At 65.0% G+C, this 800-nt stretch overlaps 1 protein-coding gene across 4 annotated transcripts in view; it reads right to left on the reverse strand.

The window, feature by feature from the left end:
- Window positions 1-261, reverse strand: part of Ypel2 (yippee like 2) — a 59,218-nt gene extending 58,957 nt beyond the window's left edge. For 3 of the 4 annotated variants that reach the window (XM_015495395.2, XM_048792292.1, XM_015495393.2), the window contains exon 1: window positions 36-261. The gene's annotated coding sequence lies outside the window, so the exon portion shown is untranslated. The remainder of the gene's footprint in view (window positions 1-35) is intronic. The other variant, XM_015495394.2, reaches the window with a different exon arrangement.
- Window positions 262-800: the final 539 nt, after the last annotated feature.

Below are 800 nucleotides of genomic sequence, written 5' to 3' on the forward strand. Positions count from 1 at the left end.
ACCCGCGCCGCGCTCCCGGCTCCCGGCTCGCTTACCCGGCAGCAGGCTGCCCCGTCCGGCCAGCGCGGGGCTCGGCTCCGCGGGGGTGCGCAGCAGCGAGGGACCGCCCGGCTGGATCGCCCGCTGCTGGCGCGCTCTTAAAGCCACAGTCTCCGCCACTGCCGCCGCCGCCGCCACTCTGCATCCCTTCAAGTCCGGGCCGGGGGCTGCCCCGTGACGGACGCGCCCCCGGGCCTATCCCCTCCGCTCAGCACATAGCAACACGACACGGGTTGGCCTGGCACGGCCGCAGCCCATCCGCACAGAGCCAATCAGCGGAGGACGGAACTCCGCCCCCTGCTTCCCCTATCTCCCACCCCCCACCCCTCTGCCCTGGCCGGTCTTGGATGCGTGGAGTGCAGCGAGTCCTGGGTCCGGCCGGTCCCGGCAACTAGCGAGCGGGGGCTGGAAGAAAGGGTGATGAGCATGGGTGGGCTTTCTGCGCCTGGGAGGAGGCTGTATGGATTTGGGGTTTGTACCCAGGTCAAGACTGGGAGTCCCAGAACCTGGAGCTGGGGAGGGGGATTCGGAGTATTTCCTACCTAGATGGCCAAAATAGTAATTCCACCCTTACACCTGAAGCCATTCCTAACCCGGGGTGTAAGTTGACAGAAGTTGCCCTCTGGAGCTGGGGCAGTTGAATAGTACCAGACCCAGCTCCCAACCCTGCTCCAAGCAAGGCATTTCCCCTCCTCTCTCGGCCCTGCTTGTAATTTCAGCGAGTGAAATGTAGGAAAGAAGGGGCTTTAGGGGAATTGGAG

Source organism: Marmota marmota, unplaced genomic scaffold (assembly GCF_001458135.2).
Source record: "Marmota marmota marmota unplaced genomic scaffold, marMar, whole genome shotgun sequence".
Classification (NCBI taxonomy): domain Eukaryota; kingdom Metazoa; phylum Chordata; class Mammalia; order Rodentia; family Sciuridae; genus Marmota; species Marmota marmota.